Below are 22,235 nucleotides of genomic sequence, written 5' to 3'. Positions count from 1 at the left end.
TTACAAAAACATAGAGGGTAGCCGTGTCCTAACAGTTTTCAAAGGAACAGAGGAAGAACTGCTATGTTTCTGGCAGCAGTCAAATTGTCAGTCATCTGAGTATCTTCAGGTTATTTATTAAGTGTTCTTTCCTTTGAGAGAGAGAGAGAGGCAGACACATGAAGGGCTTGGCAGCATGTGAACCATAGAACTGGGCACAAAGACTTTCAATAACATCAGCAAGTTCTTTTTAGTACACAACAGATCTCAAAATATCATGGACAAGTGCCCGTTTGGAGGTTATTATTCCATCTTTGCGGTTTGGTTAGAGCTTTTCTAAAGTTTCCTTAACTTTGAAAGCATTTACAACAATGACATGGGGTCCAGGCCACGACTTTGGAACAGCCAGAAAACAGAAACTGACACAGAGAACATTTCCCAGGTCAGACTGGGAAACGACTGTGGAGTTTGATCAGGAACGTGTGAATACTCCTATAGGGTACACCTGAAGAGCTTACCCAATGTTACTTAATTTTGATTGTGATTTTCACACTATTGAGTGTTTTTTTCGTACAATTTCAGCTCCTGAAGTCATCTGATTATGAGAGAATCTTGGCTTTTTTTTTTTTCCTTTTTCTTTTTTTAAACAAACAAGTTCTGAGCCCTCACAGTTACAGACAAAAGCTAGAAAACATTATCCAAAAGTATCTTAAAGGCCCAGAAACCCAAAGGCAAATAAACACAATTTTAAAAAAGGAATCTCATGCTGTTTAAGCCAGTCTCATGGGGGGGATGGGGAAGTTTAACCCAATCTTTTAAAAAAAAATACTTGGGGTTGACAATACTGTTTTACAATTGACAAGAGGCCTTTGCTACAGATAAGTTTGAAAGCCAGAAAGAATATTTTACCTGGGTCACTGCAACATGGGGCATGTTGAAGGTAGTAACATTCAGGTAAAAGTATGAGAAAAGCAAGAAGAATCCCAGAAACTTCATAACTAAACATACCACAAAAGTGATATATATTGGCTTTGTCAGCACATATATGGATTCTTGAGCATCTGCACAAGACATTAAAACAGCAATATTAAATTGAAATTAAGGGGCAGATCCTCAGCTGGTATTCCACAGAACTAAATGGAATATGTTAATTTACATCAGCTGAGGCTCTGATCTTACATTTTAGAAGCATGGTGTGCTCATTTGTTTGCATAGGATGGCAGGAGTGACATGAATTCATAGTCACTAAAGAAACTTTTGAAATCTATTCTATTCCCCAAGGGTAAGAAAGGCCAAAGCCAAGTGAATACATCTATGTCTATGTTGTTCCCAGGTGCACAAAAGGAAAATCAGTGCACTGCGCTACAGGTTTGTTAGATTAAGAAGAATTCATTGCATTTAAATTTTTCTTATCAATGGCTATATAGATTATTGTCACTACAATAGCCACAAAAGCTTGAGGCTGTATTTGTATGGCATGAAAGCTATTTCTCTTAACACAACTTGGTAAAGTATAATCAAGTTAATTTTAAATACAACTGTAAATCAAGCATTCATAATGCCATAAAAATATCTATCCCTGAACTGATGACTAAAATCTAACTTGACATTAATGCAGATATTATAATTTGCAATTAAATTGTGGAGCTCTATTTCAGGAAAAGCTCAGAGAGGAATTAATTTTCCAGTTTCAACAACAGTAGCAAAACTAAATGTGTGTGTACTTTTTCTTTTTTGTTGCTTGAGCTTTCTATGTTTGGGGAGTAAGTATTTAGATTATCCCAAAATATAAAGCCAACCAGTGGATTTGAACTCTTCTCTGCAGTAAATCATATGTAGACTATTGGGGAAGGGATTGAAAATGAAGGCATGAGTCAGTAGAAGTGTTCTGTTTAACCTACATTAGAACATTTTGCTTAGGACAGTAAATGCACTTGAAGGGTAAAATTCTCCTACCAATGACTATTTCTTTTCAGAGACTCTTACATATTCAATTACATTTTCAGGAACCTAATTGCATTTTTATTTATCTCAAGAAAGGGGGATAGTTATAAGTATGGCTAGTAAATCAACTTCAATGCAACTTGAGCACACAGGGATAGGGAAATTCTGAAATACAGGATTATGGATTATTGTGTCTACTGGTTTTGATGGGCCATCTTTTGTGCTTGGTCAAGGGAGTAAGAAGGTGCCTTACACACCCTTACTCCCTTGAAAGAGCTACTCATATTGTGAGTAGCAGCACAGAGAAAAATCAATGCCCATGAGGATGTTACTTCCCCCCAGGCCCTCATTAAAGTGGGTTGGGTATGGGAAGGGAGGATGATGAGATACTTAGTTCCACACACATGCCCCACCCTGTTCCAGCCAGCACACCAATGGGAGTAGCTGTGCTAGGTGTAGGGCTAGCACTGATTACATTCCACCTGGAGCAAGGGGGAACCAGGTCGTGATTCTCAGCATCACAATCTGGTTCAAGTTCTGCTCTTGATGCAATGCACTGCCTGTCAGGATGCCACTAGCTTCCATTAAATTTTCATGCAGGCTACAATCTTGCAACCTAATCCATGCAGGTGGAATCTGATTGCAGGACTAATGGCAGAGTTCGGATCATAGGCTACCCTTGATCTTGACATTGCGATAAATGAGAATTCTGCACATGAAGGAAGTAGAATCTGTCCCTTCGTTTGCCAAGCCAGTGTGAAAGGCTGCAATATAGTTATTGAAAGAGAATATGGAAGTTTGGAAAACCATCACAACAATAAAAACAAAAATCTCAACAACAGTGTCTCAGAAAGCAAAGCTGCAGCTATTCAAATTTAGCTAGCTCTAGAATTAATATAAGTATTCCTCCTCAAAGATCTCCCATTTATTAACACAGCTGAGACTAATTTATTAATTTCAATAGGAGCATTGGGTAGCCTAAGGATGCATGATTGAGCCATTAACTATTAATATTCACTGCTTCTCTTGTCCATCTGGACTGGCTAAATAAGGTGAAGTCCAGCCAACCACTTCAGTGTGATGCCCAAGTGCAGTACTAAAGAGCACCTATAATAGCTAGTGATGTTTTGGATGGAATGACTGTCAACACGAAACTATTTACATGTTTGCTTGGTAAAAATAACAATGCAAAGCCCTCAGACTCGACAGCAACGCAAGTGGCATTCTACTGGGGCCTATAGACATTACCCTGTCTTTGGGATACAGTGGAGGAAAATTATCTCAACAGGAGCTCAGGAAGGCTTTGTGCCCAAAGCCACCATAATGCCTCAGAAGGGTAATGGCTCAAAGATCTCCCTGACCCTCCCTATTCCTTTGCAGAGCCTATTGCTAACAGGAGCACTAGCCCTGTGGAGGAGTCAAAGTACTCCCTCTCAGTCAGGCTGCTGCTCCGGCAGTAAGACATTCTTGCATATACCTCCCTCCCTGGCACCCTCATGCAGGGACCAGGCACAGTCTGGCCCTCAATGTACCAGCTGAAATTACAAACAAGCCAACATGAAATTCCATGAAATATGCTGAGAGAGATACGTTCTCCTCCTTTTTCAGGGGTAACTTTCTTAACACAGATTTCCAAAGAGAGAGCTCACAGAAATGGCTGGTTTGATGCTTTCAGTGTAATAATCAACATGGCCTGAGTAATTACTCTCTGTTTGACTGCCAGTTGTGCAATGCCCATAAGTTGGAGATAGATTGTACAGGAGTGGAGAGAGATTTGGGTTTTGCTTCCCTCTTTGAATACTGCTCAGGTCATTTAATTGCATCTGAGTCTAAGCAAGTACTGCTGCCCTGGGGAGAAGGGTATAATATTCAGGGGTGACCGCCACTTGGGACACTCGGATGCCATGTGGGCTTAGAAAATGCAGGGAGAACCCAGCCAGACACCTGCTTGCAGAGCAGCTGCACAATCAGCCTAAGTGGGGCTGACAGACTGATGTCGTCAGAGTATTTTCTACAGTTTTGGCAGGACATTCTCTGTGCTGGTTGGCTGTTTGCTCCAAGCTCCCCAGCCCCCTCTGCTGACACCTTCCCCTTCCCCACTACTATCTGGTATCTAGGTTCTTAAACCATGTCCATAACTGTAGCATTAGAAAACCACAACCCACCATTGCGTTGTTTTTCCATCCCTTACCCTGGTATTATATAGGATCTTCTGTTATTGATCTGGAATCTTCTTAAGTAGTTTATCTATTCTTTAGGCTCTGTAGTGCACCCTCAAATCAAAATTTATTGGCTGTTGAGGGTTCGGGTCAGACTCCTCATATTATTTAAATGGAATTTTGGTGGGTTATATGGAGAGGCTCAACGGTTCAGAAGTTTAGTGGTCAATGACCTGAAACCCAGCCCCCAGGTAATGTTACACCAGCGCTCTTGCTAAACTGCATAAATATTGCCTGACTAAACATTTGTTCCCCATATTTGGGACATGATCCTGGGAGATGTTGAACATTCCTGCCATATGGAAATATGGATGGTTAGCACCTCATAGGCTCAGGTCTTTAAAGAGCAGCTGTGAGATTAGGGGGTGGAGGGGAAGGTAAATAGCAGTCAATCACATTGAGCTCATTGATTTCAATGGGAGGCCTGGGCATCCTGAACTATTGACAACAAGGCACATCACATCTTGGAGTATACCATTGCCATACAATTTGACATAACCTAAGAACTGTCAAACACCAAACAAACCAGCGTACAGTACGCAACACCAGCACACAACCCAATGTCACTTCACCTGCATTGTATGCTGTTTTTAAATCCTCAATTGCAAAAACAGAATAAGAGGAAACAAACATCTGCCAGTTGTGACCTGCAGAAATTTCAGATCAGATGAGATTACTATGGGCATATGTGGAGTTTAAGAAGTATTGCCATCTTCAGAAACAAATGGAGACTTGACTCACTTTACTGTTCATCAGCTGGCTTCAACTGACTCATTTGCACATTTGATCTTGGGAGCAAGGTGGTAACTGGTTTTATCTACCTATTTTTAGTCCTTTTGGGACCTGAAAATTGGGGAAAATTCATAGAATCATAGAATATCAGGGTTAGAAGGGACCCGGGGGCGGGGGAGAGGGCTAGCTCAGTGGTTTGAGCATTGGCCTGCTAAACCCAGGGTTGAGAGTTCAATCCTTGAGGGGGCTACTTAGAGATCTGAGGCAAAATCAGTAGTTGGTCCTGCTAGTGAAGGCAGGGGGCTGGACTCATATGACCTTTCAAGGTCCCTTCCAGTTCTAGGAGATAGGATATCTCCATTAAGTATTATTATTATAACCCCCTGCTCAAAGCAGGACAAATCCCCAGACAGATTTTTGCCCCAGATCCCTAAATGGCCTCCTCAAGGATTGAACTCACAACCCTGAGTTTAGAAGGCCAATGCTCAAACCACTGAACTATCCCTTTATACATCTGTTATTGACTACAATGGGTGTCATGTAGCCCTGGAATTTCACCAATATCCCCCCAAACTGCCACAAGTTAGCTCACTAGAAAGCACATCCCTTCTTTATCATTTACACACTTTTGGGGTGTATTTCACACTTGTTCCACCTGAAGAATGAGCATAGGATATGACCAAATACACCTCTACCTCGATATAACGCTATCCTTGGGAGCCAAAAAAAAATCTTACCGCATTATAGGTGAAACCGCGTTATATTGAACTTACTTTGATCCACCGGAGTGTGCTGCTTACTTTGATCCACCCCCCTGGAGCACTGCTTGACCGTGTTATATCCAAAATCATGTTATATCGCTATAGAGAGGTAGAGGTGTATCTATATTTCCTACTAGACCACAGCTTCCAAGTGGTCTTTACAACTAGCACCTGTAAGAGACTGATTATTAAAATAAGGGCAAAAACTGAGCTTAAAAAAATAAAACTTTTATGAATTTTATTTCCCTTTGCTCTTATCAGTTTGCTCTCCTGTTGTAACAGCATACTCTGCAATCCCCATTACAATCAGCATTACAGGTGTGTGAATCTCTGTGCATTCTTGTTCAACGAGCAAATGGTAAGAAAAAAATGTCATGGCGTGACACCTAGTTACTATTTTTCAGTCTGTTGTGGATTTCTGAAAGGGCATGTTTACCATTTTTTCTGCTTTTGATGTGGGAGAATGTAGACATTTTCCTCCTGGGCAATAAATCCATCCTGAAAGTTCATTTAATGGAATATGTTGCATTGCTTGCTTGTATACAGATACATGCAACATAACAAGTAGTGAGGTAAATGTAAATATATCCAAATCCTGTTCAGAAAAAAAAAACTGGATTTTACTTGGTACTCAACTTTTTCTATAAAAAAAAAAAAAAAATCCTTTTTAAATGTCAATAGACAATCACCACCAGTATAATCATGATCCTTCCTACAGCCCTTTAGAAACATTAACCAACATTTATATATGCAACCTAAGTCACTATTTACTTGTATCAAAGAGTTCAGATACTACATTTGTTTGGATTAAAATCTTAGGAGCCAAATCATTTGCACAAACCATGCACACCACTCTCCCTCTCTCTCTCTTGTTCTGTCACTACCCTTTTGATTTAATTTGGTCAGATTAGGCAGGAATAATTGAATAATTTGATCACTGTCTGGAAAACATTGCCATTTAACTCATAAGGGAAAAGGCCAAAGTTCTGATTGAGACAGAAGAAATAAAAGTTGCAGAGCCAACTTGAGGTACTTTAAATGGGCCTGACTTTCAGAAAAAGCTAAGCACTCACCTTCTGAATATTAGGTCCTTTTTAGCCTGCCTCAAATTGGCAACCAAAAATCACTACTCACTTTTGGAAATCCTGGACTTTTTGGAAATGTTCTCTCTCTCTTCAGTTTAAAAATGGTAAAGCTGAGACAAAGAGAGGTTATGTGACCTACTCAAGGCCTGTAACAACCAACAGTTCTAAGCTCAAACAACTAGACCAAACTTCTCTAATAATGGTAGCAACATTGGGTTAAGATCGTATTTATCACAAATGAAGACACTATATTGGACTGTAACCCAGCCATCATTTTATGGTCCCCACATCCTCCTGGAAATATTTAAAATCCACCTAATAGTCTCAAGTGCTGCATTTTTCAGTTGGACAACACGTGTAAAAATCACATAGAGCCAAACTACACAGTTGATGCTAAGATTATACATTATATATTGTGTATTTATTTATACATATTATTCACATGCAGCACTGAAAACTCAAGTTATCTAAATTAACTACATATTTATCTTCTGCTCCTGATTTCCCCTCTAGAGCAGGCAATACAATATGTCCTAGTGGTTTGTGATAATTCTACCAACTTTTGATCTATCTATGCTGCTTCAGGAGTTCTGTCATCAAAAGTGTGGAAAAAACGACAGGCATCCTTTTCTGGCGGGCAGGAGAAGACCAGTGGTTCCCATTTGAGCTGGGTGCTGCTGCCAGAACTTTACACATACAAATGGAGTCCGTATTCTAGGCAGCTTTGCATGGAGTTCATTGTATCCCTGTGAAAGGAACATGCTTTTCTCTGTGGAATGCTATACGTTATCATTCATGTTAAAAGAAAATTATTGGTAGCATTTACAATATAGTGACTCAGTGCCACTAAGTAAGCAGTGAAATGTCATCTGAAGAATGATAGATCTTTCTTCTCAAACTGGGAAACCTATTATGACTTCATATTGTATACCAGCTTTTTGCCACCGTTGAAAAAGATCAAGCAAATGCAGACAGATTTGGGGTTTTCTTCTTTGCCGCCACTAGGGCATCTCACTACACCTCAATTCTGCAACCTTTGCTCAGCTTAGAGTAGTACTCTTGAGTGTGACTACATGCGTAAACTCAATGCGACAACGCACATTAGTAGGTATTAATGTGGGTAGAAGTTGCACAATCAGGGCCTAAACTTTAAAATCATGTTCTTTTACATGTAAGTACCCAGAATGTTTTTCCAGCTCTCAGCTATGATTCCAGAATGCTGATTTCTGAGCTCTGGTAACACACACAAAGTTTTGAACTACTCTGTATTTATATAGGTGGCTACATCTACACTGCAAGACCAACCCATAGCAACAATTCTCAATGCCCAGGTCAACTGACTTTGGCACCTCACACTACACAGCTAAAAACAGCTATGTAGACATTCAGGATCAGCCTGGAGCCCGGGTTCTGAAACCCACCCACCCCCCCTCGCCAAATTTCAGACCCTGGGCTTTAGTCTGAGCCTCAACGTCGACATGACTATTTTTAGTCCCATATGCTCAAGAGGCTTGTGCGTCTGAGTCATTTGACCTGGGTTCTGAGATTCGCTGCTGCAGGTCTTTTTTTGCAGTGTACATATATTCAGGGAAACCAAGATCAGAATATGGCTTATTGTGTTGAACATTTATAAGGATACCAACGAAAAAGAGCCACTGATAGAATAAGAGTTTTATACTGTTATGAAATATTGTAATATATTGAGCTTAAGATTCGTGAAGGATAAGAAACCCTTTGAGGATCTTTTTTAAGTGTTTTCATATTTAAAATTACTGTACCCAAGGTAATATGAAAGCCCTAGTTAGTTTACATAACTTGATATTCCAAACCTAGGCCATCTCTCACTACTTTCACTTAATTTCTACCAGAGACTAACAGCCTTGCAAAATTCTACACACCCCAGGAATGCAATTTATTTTTATGGCTGAATAAAATATTGTCAGTTATTATATTACCTGCCTTTTACTGGATGATTGGTGGTAGGCAGACTTTGTGCCTCAACTGATACCTATTTATGATTTTGAAAGTTTATTCTGTCCTATCACATGGCCAGTTTATTCTATTAACTACAATAATAGTGTAACTTTTCCACTTGATTACTAAGTTCAAGTTTTCAGAAGTGACATCTGATTTCACAAACACACAAATTCTAAATGCATAAAGCCTGCATTTTCATGTGCAAATGGATATTTGTCCATACGGAGTCAAGTGCAATTACCTGATCTACACACGTAAGTGCCAAACTGCAGACCCAAGTATTGTGCAAATGGGTAACTTGTACATCGAGCTCCTAAATTGAGAGCTTGTACTCACATAAATCAAGCACATCCATGTTTACACAGACTGGGGACCTATTGTGCATATGCATTAAATATCTGAACGTATATAGACTTCTTTTAAAGTATTTAAACTATCAGCTCTCCAGATCAGGAACTCCACACTATCCACTTAACAAGTGTGTGAGCTCTTTTGGTAGGTGCCATGTATTTCTGATCCAAGCAGGGACTTGCAGCCCACAATGCCTCTTGCTAGATTGTGTTGAGAGCACATACTGTATATTACCACCTATAACTGAGATACAGGGAACAGAAGATTCATGTTCAAATGAGTTTTTCTTCTCTAGCCTGCATGCAAAAAAAAAAAAAAAAATCCTGATAGAAGTGTTGGTCGGTACTTTGAATATTCTGAAACAGTTTCAGTCTTTGCCAAGACACCTTGGTGACCTGAGGCATGAATGATTCAAGCTGCATCACAATGGGACAGAGGAATAATTGTACTTCAGGATAACCAAAAATTATATGTACTAGCATTAGCATTATGTGTACTATTACATATATAATGGGTGGAAAGTAGAGATGATATCACTCCCACCCCAAAAATTAAGCTAGTTAAACAACTAGATTCTAAAAGCAACGCTGCTAAAGGCTGATTGACCTAAAGCTTCATCTGCATTGGCAATGGTTCCGTATTAAATACATTAAGGATTCCATGTTAATATTATTTAAACTAGGGCTGTTGATTAATCAGTTAACTCACGCAATGAACTCAACAAAATTAATCCCGATTAAAAAAAATGAATTGTGATTAATTGCACTGTTAAACAATAGAATAGCAATTGAAATTTATTAAAAATGTTTGGATGTTTTTCTGTGTTCAAATAGTATATATTGATTTCTATTACAACATAGAATGCAAAGTGTACAATCTCACTTTATATTATTACAAATATTTGCACTGTATACATGATAAACAAAAGAAATAGTATTTTTCAATTCACTTCATACAAGTACTGTAGTGCAATCTCTTTATCATGAAAATGTAACTTACAAATGTAGATTTTTTTTTTTTTGTTACAGAACTGCACTCAAAAACAAAACAATTCCAGAGGACATGCGTCCATGCGGATGACAGGTTCTGCTCGATAACAATCCAAAGCAGTGCGGACTGACACATGTTCATTTTCATTATCTGAGTCAGAAGCCACCAGCAAAAGGTTGATTTTCTTTTTTGATGGTTCAGGTTCTGTAGTTTCTGTATCGGAGTGTTGCTCTTTTAAGACTTCTGAAAGCATGCTCCATACCTCGTCCCTCTCAGATTTTGTATGCAACTTCATATTGTTAAACCTTGGGTCGAGTGCTGTAGCTATTTTTAGAAATCTCACATTTGTACCTTCTTTGCGTTTTGTCAAATCTGCTGTGAAAGTGTTCTTAAAAAGAACATGTGCTGGGTCATCATCTAAGACTGCTATATCATGAAATATATGGCAGAATGCAGGTAAAACAGAACAGGAGACATACAATTCTCCCCCAAGGAGCTCAATCACAAAATTTAATTAATGAGTTATTTTTTTAATGAGCATCATCAGCATGGAAGCATGTCCTCTGGAATGGTGGCCAAAGCATGAAGGGGCATACAAATGTTAGTATATCAAGCATGCAAATACCTTGCAAAGCCAGCTACAAATGTGTTATGTGAACACCTGTTCTTACTTTCAGGTAACATTGTAAACAAGAAGCGGGCAGCACTATCTCCTGCAAATTGTAACCATGCTTGTTTGTCTGAGCGATTGGCTGAACAAGAAGGAGAACTGAATGGACTTGTGGGCTCCAAAGTTTTACATTATTTTATTTTATTTTTGAATGCAGTTATTTTTTGTAAATAATTCTACATTTGTAAGTTCAACTTTCATGATGAAGAGATTGCACTACTGTACTTGTATTAGATGAATTGAAAAATACTATTTTCTGTTTTTTACAGTGCAAATATTTTTAACCAAAAATATAAAGTGAGCGCTGTACACTTCATATTCTGTGTTGTAATTGAAATCAATATATTTGAAAATGTAGAAAACATCAAAATATTAAATAAATGTATTTTATTGTTTAACAGCACAGATTAATCACAATTATTTAATTGTGCAATAGCAATTAATTTTTTAATCACTTGACAGCCCTAATTTAAACATATCACAGCTCCATCTCAAAATATAATAAGAAAACTACCAAACTTCTGATGAAAGTTTTTTGCAATTCTCCATTAACAAGCCAGTAAAAAATTTCTTCCAGTTAGAGTGTGCATGCACTGATTTGTTGCAAACAGTATCTTATCTGGATGCTACAATCTTTGGATTTTGTAATGAAGGCGTGTCACATCTCTAAAGCATGTAGACATTTTCTGTTTTTCAATACAAACTTGATGCTCAGCCAGATCCATCAAGAGCGTGGTAAGATTCACTCAGAAGATGAGTGAATCTGGCCTTTTTTCTTAGCAAACTTGGATGAAAACCACACGACTCTGTGGTTTCAACCTAAACAGCAGCTTCATCTGAATTTCTCCTTTATTTTTGTGCGTTTATTTGAAGCTGAAAGCAAAACCCATAGTTTGTGACCCATATGGATATAAGCCAAAGAAAGTTTAGTCCAGGAGAAAGCCTACAAACTCAACCGGCTGAACTTTGCATAATTCTAACTGTCTGTTCATAGTTTAAGAGCTCTTTTTTTGGACTGGAGGAATTCAGACTAGTATATAAGAGGTGTTACAATGTAAACTGTCTCCCTACTAAATGAAGATGAAGACTGGTGTGCTTATTAACATGGACACAGAATGGCCTGCTCATGATGAAGATCACAAACCTTGCCTGCAACCCACAAACTTGGAAACCAACACCACTTATTCTTCCTCTATCCCCACCCTTCCTGACCAGAAGTAGAGCCCCACATTCATTCAAGAACCTTACTCTCATTAAATATCCATGCATCGGCAACATCAGTATCTAAGTTGCCCCACTGCTGACCTGAATTGTAGTACCCACCCAGCATACGGTTTCCCTATTTGAAAAACCCCGTTGGGTAAGCAGATTACAATGCTATGCTAAAGACCACTGGGCACTGTTTTTCTTCTCTCACCCTCTCCCACCCTCACACAGAAACAAATTGTCTCAACTGCTTGCTTTTTCAGGCCCAGCCCATATTCCTTGCAGCAGCTTTCACCAACAATACTGAGGCCATCCTATCACATTGCTAATTTTATTATTGCTATATTAAACACGTTAGCATAACACACTGGCTGCATGTGTTTGTCTACCCCTTTATGCTTCATCTATAGAAGATAAGAGTCTGTTACAGCTCCTAGCTACAGAATCTGGCTTTTTAGCTCAAGCTGGGAAGACTCAGATCCTCTCTTCTTGAGTGGAGCTTACGTGATTCCCCAGGACATGGAATACACACACAGACCATTGGCTTACACCAAATCACAGAGGATGTGAAGGTTCCCCATCTTGAACAGCTGGTATGATCCTCAAGGAAACCCACAAGAGATGTAATGACACACAGATCAGACAACTTATCTTGGAGACATTGCAGGCTGCACTTGTAGCTGTTGTCAAAACTGCTAGGATGCAGTTTGCAAACCTTTCTGGCATGGTCAGCTGGGGGTGAGCTTTGCCAAGTAGCAAACATATTTAAGGTAAAAAAAAAAAAAAAAAAAAGTTCTCATGTTTTTATAAACACTGGCTCATTTTCAAAAGAAATGTGGTTACTTATAAAATTAAAACATGCATAGCAAATAAAAATCTGGTTTGTGATAATTTTATACATCTCAAAATTAAGTACCAGTAGGTTTTCCCCCTACTAACATATAATTAAAATAAAGCCCAACGGATCAATTTTAAAAGAGACACACAATCAAGATCAAAATGATATATTCAGAAACCTTCCTTTCCTGCATTACTAATGATACCCAGAAGGATTAGTAAAACTACAAGAACTTTTAAAATCTTATTTACCTTTCACCATTCATGCTGCTTATTTTCTGCACTTCACTCAGCTCAGATGGTCAGTTTTACTGTCAATTTCACTCTCTTTTCCTAGTGGTACCAGACAAAGATATTTAAATCCTGCTGCAGCAAGCCAAGGAACATAGGATTTATGTCCAAAAAATCCCACTAAGCACTCCTCATAACTGAGGTGTATTTAGTCACCTCAGAGTAAAAAAAGATACATAAGGCAAAAATGATAAACAATGGCATATGTCTAGAGTTATATCAAGTCCATAACACTGCATGGTTTTTATGTTACTACTCTACTGCCTTCACACCGCCTCCAAAACTATATTTCCATTACATTCCAGTGCAGCAGTAATAAAGATTTTAAACGACAGACTTATAAGGCAGCTCTATACTCATATTGACTAAAAATGACCAAAAAAAGACAGCATTTAAAATGACAGCTTTAACAGCATACATGTTGGCATTAAGTAGTTTTCAAAAGAGTGCGTTGTATTTTTAAAGAATCCATTGCAACTCACCACAGCTTGTGCTATGTCTCATCTATAGGAAATGATTGAGAGGGGTCAACTTCATGCCTGAATTCCCATAGCTGAATTTGGCCTGCTGCTGGTACCACTTTCTAATGCTAGCCCTAAACACAGAAAAAACAAAGAGAAACATTGTATTTTACCTTTTAAACATGAGTTTTTAATTGACCCACATACACAAGAAATGAAGACTAAAATATAAAAGGAAGGAAAATCCTCATTAAATTAAAATTCCAACATTAACCCACCATTTTGTGTGTATGATTTAAGATTCTTTTGTAATATAATCACCACAGTGAGGGGATTTCTAAGCAAACAAAATAGGTTGCTCATGTATTTGTCACACGATATGGAAGGCTGCTCCAGTCCAATATCAATGAACCCATTAAAGCTTAGGCAAAGTTTTCTTGCCATTCATTCAAAACACAAAGTGCAAGCAGCTCAAAAGAAGATTGTACTGAGACTGCATAATAAGAATAGCATATTAAGAATCCTTATGAGAAGAGGTTACTCCTTAATCACGGGGGCAAGCTTTTTAAACCATCTTAAGGTATTGGGCCAAACTTGATACTGACTCACATCCTATGCAATCCTACTGTAGTCAATGTTTAATTCAGTATTTGGCTCCTTAGGGTGAGATCCTGGCCTCTTTTGAAACCAGTGGTGAATTTGCCATTGATTTCAAGGGGGCCAGGATTTCACCCTTGAGGGGGTTTTGTTTTACTATTTGGCTATATGCCAAAAGCCAGTCTGTGTTCTAGTATATCCATTTTACACCCTGAAAGTGGTGCAAAGCAGCCCCAAAGACAACATGTCCTGCCCTCTCAGAATCATGGCAGTGCAGAGCCGTTCCGAACCTATCCCACCTCCTGGCGTGGTCAGCACGATTGTCAGGGCACTCAGAAGCCAATGGCCTTTGCGGGAGCTGTGCTGGGCACTCCATAGTAAGAGCTGAGAAGCTGGTCAGCCCCCACCCCCATTGTGCAAAAGAAAGAGAAAAGCATCAGAACCTACTGAACGGATCTGATTTCTTTTTTCTGCTCCCATTACTTTAAAAAAATACCAAAGGGCTTGTTCTTAAAGCTTGCTAACAATAATAATGGTGATGCTCTTGAGCTAAGACTTGTGTATATTAAGTAGCCAACCCAAGTAAAATTGTATTGCCGTCCTATAAACTTCTGAAACTAGAAGATTCAGTACTATTAAAATTACATATTTCCCCTCCCCTTCACAATATCACCTTTCATTTGTACTTCAATAATCACTCTCAGTACAGAGCACAGGAATACGACTAACATCTAATATTCCACAGTAATGAAGGTGAAGTTGTATTTTGCTTTCAGTTACTAATAAACAAGGTTTCTACATTACAGTTGACTATGTTACTCTAAAAGATTCTTTTTCCCCCAAGTCTCTGTCCCCAAGGTGTGGGTACTATAGTAAGGGGAAGGGGGGGAGCAGTTTGCAGCAGATACAGCATAGTTTTGGATTAGTGCCAAATCTACCCACCATATGGGGGAGGAGGTATTTTTCTTGCAGGGTAGCACTGAGCTTCAGAGAACCTGTAGCAAGGGAAGCAGAGAACGAATAGAAGCAGGAAACCAATTTGTATTTGTTTGTTATTCTGGTTCAGCGAAATCTTTTTTCCCTTCCTGTTTGTTACCTCAATGAAAAAATAAAGCAGCATGAGCGATAGCAAAGCAATGATTAGATTTTTTTAAAGTCATAATTTCTACTAGGGCTACTATGAACTAAAAATGTGACCTGGATAATGGGAGGTTTAAGTGGTTTGGAGCGCTCTCCACACTGAACAGCACATCAAAGCCTTGCTTTGCATTTAGTGCTCACCAGAATGATGTTTATAGTTTTTGCTATTCAGGAACAATCTGAAGAATGGTGTTCATTTGCACTGCATTGTAGCTTAAATTTACGTTTTAAAGCTAGGATTTCTTTCTTAATTCTACATTTTAAAATAATTGGATTTTTTTTAATAGTGTATGCGTAATAGAGGAATCTGATTCTTTTGAGGCCTGCTTTTGCTCCCACTGAGGTTAAGGAGAGTTTTGCAACACAATGCAAAGCAGGACTGGGCCCTATAATATTCCAAAAGGATAGCACAATTTGGTAGATCTCCCATTGTAATATCAAATGTAACTTTCAAAAATCAACACTTGAACAATATCGTGCCTTGCAATTATTGAACGGTACTATGAAATCATTAAGTAATGGCTGCAGACATGCCAGACACTGACAGCAAACAACATATTCATCCCTGCTGGGATCTGCTCATAAACCGACCCTTCCAGCACATACACACTTCTCTCAACAACAAGAGAAACGTTCTCTAATATCAAGCAAGCAGAGTCAGCTGAAGGCAGCTAATATTTCATGTTAAGTGCTTTTTACCCTTATCCCCTTCAGAAATGTTTCTGGAATCATAAAGCTCCTCATCAGTAACATAAAGCTCCAAATTATCCTGCTGCTGTTTCTAGGCATGTGTATATCGGTGCATGTGTATGAATAGGAGAGAGAGGGAGAGAAAATATAGTTTCATGGCTTTCTGAGGTCCAGCCACGTCTGTGATTCACATGTGTGTTCCCAATGGAGAAAAATCAATTGCTCCAGGCAACAAAAACAGGTATTTTTATGCCACTTTGGGGTCTAGAAAGAGTACCCAGCAGGCAGAAGGAAAACCAGGGAAAAGAGGGTACTTTACTCCAGCATATACTATGCAGTCACCGACAATGACATGTTTTGAATTAGGGTCAGAGGATCACGGTGTTTATACATCTCCTTATGTCCAGGTAATCTGAATCAAATGCATTTGCATATGGCGGAACATAACACAAACAATTCCAGTATATTGTACATGCATGCTCTCACTCCTCCACACACACCCCCCGTTTTTTTTAAATAAATTGGCCATGCATGACAAAATATCTATGCCCTGCAGCCAGCTCATTTCAGAGAGGATCCTGACAATGCATACTATGTTATTTAATATTTCCCCATAAACACTCTCCCTCTGTCTTCATTTCCTTTGGTAAAACCTGTATTTACCGGTATATTTTGGCTTGGTTCATCTTTCACCAGGTCTCTGGCAAAAGTCACACTGAACAAATCACAGAAGGGGAAGGCTGCATTGAGGATATGGTGAGGCTATGCAGTAAAAAGGAGCCCATGTAAACAAGCTAACAATCACTCAGGGAACAAGCCCATTCAGATTATCCGGGGGCACAGTTTGCTTATTAGGCATGGCTGTGGCATTTCACTCTCCAAGGGAAATGCATATTATTTTGTAATAAGCCCCCCTTTGCAAAAGAAAAAAAGCAAAATAGTTAATTCTGTTGCAATTGCAGTGCTGCCAGAACTGTGTGAGGCTTTTCCCATGAAGCTACATTGATTTCACTGCAGTCTAAGAAACTGTTGGATTCTCTTCTGTAGCATACCCCTAGGCAATTATTTTGCACATCATTTTCCTAAGGCCTTTTGGTGTCTCTATAAAATGCAGCAGTTTTTGTTTGATTACATGTGGAAGTCATGCAATGGAGTGAAGCCTACCTTCAGAGACCACTTCCTTCAAGACATCCCTCCATCTGCCTATAATTTCCATCAACTACCGCACACATCCCAACACCACAGTTTTTCGGACACATTCACTCTCCACCCCACCCCCCTCCCCCAATCTTTTTTTTTTTTTTAATTAAACATTTTACCCCTATGCAAAAGGCCAGTGCTTTTAGCTTCTGGATCACAAAAGGTGTTTACTAATAGCAATTCCTTTTTTTAAAATGACTATATAGTTGTTATTTTATATAGCTCTAGACAGATACACACCCAAACAAAATGTTTTCTTCGCTGAATTAAAAGCCAAGAGTTATCTCCCAAAGAAAGCCCCAGCAGTTTCAGAGGTAAGGAGGCTGAGTACAGCACTACTGTTTACATGCCCCAGCTGTTAAATCACTATCACCCCATCCATGCTGTGCCTCTGTACTGCTCCTAAAACCACCGGTCACCTAAACAGCCCAAATAGAAATGTTCATACACACCCAAATACAGGAAAATGATGGTCCTCCGGCCACAAACTCTGTAACACTGCTGCCTTCTTGCATCGGTTAGCCGTTTACTTCATTAACCTGGCTCTCTCTCTCATTTTTTTTTTTAAATCAACAATCAATATTCAGCACCCCACCCTGCAAAGGCAGGTTAGTCGTAGAATATTAGCATCAACCACCTACCATTCCGTGCCTGCGAACTATGCTCCCGGTACAGCAACCCTTCCCTCAAACTGCAACCTTACGTGGTATTTTTAACCACATTCCAAACTGAGGAAGAGATGGGGTATTAAAAAAAATAATAATTATAATGATGGGCAGGTGACTTCAAGGCAAACCAATTTTTTAAAAAGTGTACTAAATAAAATCCCTGGGGAAAAAAATAAAGCAGAGGGGGGAAAGGGAGGGAAAACATATGATAATATTGAAATAAAAGGGGAAGAAAGAGTGGCTTGCTGAATCACCCTCTTTCACTGCCTGGAAACCATTGTGCAGCGTGATGCTGGCTGTACCATTGTGGAACCTACCAGAGGAGACAGGCAGAGGGCTTGGGGAATGGGGCTGCTATGGCAACTGAAAGGAGCACACGTGACGTCAAAGCTCAGAGGTCTCGAGGGTGGGGGCGAGAGAAAAGAGAGAAGAGAAAAAAAGTCTAATCTGCTGCTACAGCTACTGTATCTCCCAGTGAATCAGGGGATAGAGCAGACTGCAAAGGGATGCTGAATAGCTGTTACCAGCATCATCAGCACTGGCATCTGCAACATCAGGGAGCTAGTCTGTATAAAGAGCAGGTAATAACCGAAAGGATTCACTTCATGCAGCTCTGACCTCTTGTTTGCACTGGCCGCTGCGCACACAGGGATCAATGCAGGGAACCCCAAAACCACACCTTTTGTGATCCAGTCCAGCTTTGTGCTCAAATAGCTACACTACAACAAACAGCCGGGAGTTACTTCCTTCTCTATATCATCCCTTATAGCTGTTTGAAATACGCATGGGCAAGTAATGCATCTATGAGGATAGAGCCCCTAGAGCAGGACCATGGATTTGTTCTTTGTTACCAGCATGCTGTGCCCTTTAACTGGATACTCGGGATGCCACTATTGTGTACTTTACAGCTCAAGAAAGCCAGTTGGTTGGTAGATAGATACTAGCGTAGTTTGACTTGACAGTCTTTGTTCAGATTTCTGGAGTCTTCTAATTTAGGGGTTATGCAACTAGCACTGTCAAAATAGTTTCCATTTGAGGCACATTTGCTTTACATGTCTCAGCAGTTGCTCTGCCCTTTTGCTGTTCAACAGCAAGGGGAAAGATGGTCTTTGGTTAATGCACTGAACCAGACTTCAAGAGGCCTGGGTTCAACTCCTGGTCCTGCCTCAGCCTTCCTGTGTGACATTGGGCAAGTCATTTAACCCCTCTGTGACTCAAGTTCCCATTTTCTAAAATGAGAATAGTGTTAACTCTCCCTCCCTTTGTCTGTTTAGATTCTAGTCTCTTAAGGACCAGAAGTATCTGTTACAGTGTGTTTGTACAGTGCCTACCACAATGGGGCTCTGAACTCAGTTGGAGCCTTTAGGCACTTCTGCAATACAAATAATAAAATATAAGATATACAAGCAATGTATTGAAACCCTTTATAGTATCTCATTTCCATTACAGAAAGAACTAAACTGCAATCACAAAGAGATACAGGGCCAAATATAAAGTAAATACTCCACACACCCTAATTGATTTGAGTAAATCTCTAGCCATCACTGCAATCTTCTCTTCTACTAGGGACTCTACTCAATACCAGATTATTTTAACTCAGACCATTACGTTAACTTTGAACTTTGCTATTATATCAAAGATACCCAGGTGCCAACCAAAACAACTCTTGAGTATGCCATGCTTTTGCTAATTATGTGTGTTTTTAAGTGAACCATTAGCATTCATAGGGCATATACAGGAAAATCTGTGGCAAACCCAATGTGAGGATTGATGGCTGTGTGTGTCTTTTTCCCTTTTTGTTTCAACAACATGCTGGGCTACCCAAGAAGCATGCGTTAAGTTAGCTGCGGCTCATGCATGCCAACTGCCATGACATAATCACTATAATACTTTACAGTGGCTTACAAACTGACAACTAAGCATCATCTCCACCAGCACTACTACTTCATTACAGTGGATACTGCAAGGTGGGTGAGCTTCATGTGTGGCAGAAAGTACTGAAAGGAAACAGAGGGAAAGGGTGGGAGTTTGGGAATAATTTGAGAAACCAACTACAGAAGATATGACTGCATATCAGGGACAAAGCTTGAGACCCGAAGCAACCAACAAAGAATCTCGTATTGAAAATGTTCCCAACCCCAAGTTTGTAAACTGAATGGAACTAACCTGCTGCCTTTATTTTCACATACATTAGATCTTATTAAAATGTTCAGTATCAAAGAGATTTCCTCCAAAGAAGTTTCCACCTCAGCTGAATGTGACTTTCCTCATCACAAGCCATCACACTACCATCTTGTATGTCACTCAGGCCCATAACTTGAGTGTCCTCTTCAACTTGGACCTCTCTCTAGATTCTCACATCCAGGCTATTTCCAGGTCTTGCTGATTCTTTCTGCATAACATCTTTAAGATACAGTTTTCTTATCCAGCCACAGAGCCAAAACTTCTCCACATTATCATCTCATGTTTCCATGACTGAAACATCCTTTTCTCAGGCCTTGACTAATCCAATCTTTCCCCGATCACATCCATTCAGAATGCTGCTCCAAAGATCGTTTTCCTAGCCCGTAACTTTCACGTCATCCTTCTCTTTGCATCAGTCCACTGGCTCTCCCTGCTCTCTATCGCATCAAACATAAGCAGTTTGTATTCACTTTTCAAGACCCTCTGTCCATCCCCACCCTACATGTCATCCCTAATTTGTTATTAAAAGGTCAACACTCGCCTCTAACCAGCCCATGAGGCCAGCTTCCACTAGCTACTTGTTAAATTTTCTACCAAGCACCTTTGTGCTTCCTCCCACACTGCTCCTCATGCTTGGGAGGCTCTCCCCATAAACATCCACCAAGCTTCCTTGTTATCGACCATATTTAAGCAACGTAAGCTTTCACCCCATGTGCATGGGAAATTATCAAAATCCGTACAGCTGCTGTCACCACCTTCTGCTTCAAATACCTCCTGTAGACTTACTTAGACATGATGCCTACATTACACTGCCATCTGACAATAGCTAGACAGGTGGGGCTAATGATTATTTAAAATGTGCTCATTTTACTGTTCTCATCCTCCGCACCCTATTTTTCAGTTTCACCTATTGCAACTTATCATAATCCTATACTTTGAGTCCTCAGAAGCAAGTTCTTCCACTGCATGCATGCAACAGCTAGCACTATGATCTTTCATTAGGGTCCCCGGGCCCTGCGGTTAATACAAATAAATAGACTTATCTCTTGAGTTCCTCTTTAAACATAATAGGTTAAACATGTTTGCCCTTTGTTTTATTCAGAGATAAAGACATAGTGACTCTATACCTATGGGGTTTTAGAGTGACACATCACCTGAGTACGACAGACCACAAACTCAGATGCAATGTTGGAATGAAGCAGATTGGCTGGAGAGTCAAAGCTCACAGCTCTGTTTTACCAGAGCCCTGCTATGTGGTTACATGTAAAGTCTGCTGCTGATTTTATCATCATCTTCAGCCAAAAATGGTTAAAAACAAATACTGTGTGTGTAATAAAAATAAAAATAGGCTAGAAAAGGGTAACTGGAGTCTGTGTCCAGTTATTTTTCTCCCAACAAGTTAATAGCCCGTTACAGAAGTTCAAGCTCTTCTTCACCAATCAGAAGCCAAGACAATAAAATTGAAGCAGCATTGTCTAGTACACAGGCACTTGGACTTTGAAGACCAGGTGCTGGCTTTTTTGACACTATTTAGGCACCTAAAGACACAGATAATCACCTAGTAGAATTTTCAGAAATGCCTAGGCACCTAATTCCTGTTGAAGTTAGCGTGACCAGATAGCAAGTGTAAAAATCGGGAGGGGGGGGTAATAGGTGCCTATATAAGAGAGAGAGCCCCCAAAATTGGGACTGTCCCTATAAAATTGTGCTCATCTGGTCACCCTAGTTGAAGTCTCCCTTCCACTATCCATGGGGGTTATGTTGCCAGTGTTTGGAGGGGAGGGCTCCTAGGGAAACCCACTCTTCCCTTCTCCTGCTCATTGAATAAACTCAGCAACGGCCACTGCTATTCATTTTCTGGGTCAAAATTTCCAATCACATCAATTCAAAAGGTTCAACAGTTCATTTGTTTCTAATCAAAACATATTTAAAAAATTTCCCACATAACTGACACTTTTTTTTTAACCTCAGCTCTACTACAACCCAAAAAAAGAGATCACCCACAGAGAGTCCTTCCCAAGTTTTACTCTGAGCCCTGGGGCAATTTGGGCCCTTATCCTGCAAAGAGGTGTGCACATAGAAATGAAAGCACCCTGCACCCAGTGCAAAGCCCTGCTGAAGTCAACTGGGCTCTGTTTCCTGGCCCATTTATAAGCCACAAAAAAAGACTGGGAAACAAAAGAGCCTACACTCCTTCAGATGTAGCAAAGGCCTCAGAAAGTAATTAGGGTATTTGTCTTTTGAACAACCAAG

General features: G+C 39.7%; 1 protein-coding gene across 6 annotated transcripts in view; it reads right to left on the bottom strand.

Moving 5' to 3' along the window:
• MAPK10 (mitogen-activated protein kinase 10) overlaps positions 1-18,098 on the bottom strand; it is a 258,639-nt gene extending 240,541 nt beyond the window's left edge. For 5 of the 6 annotated variants that reach the window (XM_034771494.1, XM_034771498.1, XM_034771497.1 and 2 more), the window contains exons 1-2: positions 17,583-18,098; positions 13,525-13,637 (exon numbers count right to left, since the gene is read on the bottom strand). The gene's annotated coding sequence lies outside the window, so the exon portion shown is untranslated. The remainder of the gene's footprint in view (positions 1-13,524; positions 13,638-17,582) is intronic. The other variant, XM_034771495.1, reaches the window with a different exon arrangement.
• Between the last annotated feature and the right edge of the window lie 4,137 nt (positions 18,099-22,235).

This window comes from Trachemys scripta, chromosome 5 (genome assembly GCF_013100865.1).
Source record: "Trachemys scripta elegans isolate TJP31775 chromosome 5, CAS_Tse_1.0, whole genome shotgun sequence".
Taxonomy (NCBI): domain Eukaryota; kingdom Metazoa; phylum Chordata; order Testudines; family Emydidae; genus Trachemys; species Trachemys scripta.
Note: the sequence above shows the minus strand (reverse complement) of the source record. Positions and strands in the feature narration are given on the sequence as shown.